This window comes from Convolutriloba macropyga, unplaced genomic scaffold (genome assembly GCF_964194025.1).
Source record: "Convolutriloba macropyga unplaced genomic scaffold, txConMacr16.3 SCAFFOLD_6243, whole genome shotgun sequence".
Taxonomy (NCBI): domain Eukaryota; kingdom Metazoa; phylum Xenacoelomorpha; order Acoela; family Convolutidae; genus Convolutriloba; species Convolutriloba macropyga.
Window position 1 is genome coordinate 11505 of NW_027449953.1, and position 729 is coordinate 12233.

Here is a 729-nt window from a genome sequence, read left to right on the forward strand (position 1 = left end):
ACGTCACAAGCTGATCACGCTCTATGATATGACTAGTATTATGTTGCTTATAGTAGGCTAAGCGCAAGCCGAAACATCAACATGTGAAAGTCGTAGAATTTTGCGATCAAACTGTGGCTAGTACTTTGATGATGCTTGTAGCCAACCGAATTGGTTGAAAAGCCCAATAAGTAAGCTAACTTGGGAGAGCTTGTTGGAAACCAAATGCTACTAGATTGGTCCAAATACATCCTTCAACAGGGGATCACTTGGCTCGCTTTACGAAGAGGAGCACAGCTATATGTGTTAATTCGGTATGAATCGCAAGATTTGTTTACCGACCTCTCTAACGCAAAAGGCGGTCTCGGCTTCGGCTGTTGACTGCGTCCGATTCAGGGTTATATAACTCTCGATTGAACACATTGATGTTCTATTGTTGGTGCTTCCAATAAAATTGGAACACTTAAAGCAGAACCGATTCAAATAATAGCATTCTGATCAATGATTGCATTCCTTGATCAAGAACTGCTGGAGTCATTGTGATGGCGAATTTTCTTCATAAGAAAATTGCAAAGAGACGGAACTTAATGAGACTAGTATTATGTTGTTTCTAGTAAGCGGAAGCTGAAACAGCAACATGTGAAAATCAAGTTTTGTTCAATGATCTCGAGGCGATAAGTACTATGAAGCAACTAGTAGCCTAAGCATGACTCAGATTTGAGACAGTCAAAAAGACTGGCGAAACTTCTT

At 40.3% G+C, this 729-nt stretch overlaps 1 pseudogene; it reads left to right on the forward strand.

The window, feature by feature from the left end:
- The first annotated feature begins 228 nt into the window (after window positions 1–228).
- LOC142355503 (5.8S ribosomal RNA) lies at window positions 229–380 on the forward strand (annotated as a pseudogene).
- Window positions 381–729: the final 349 nt, after the last annotated feature.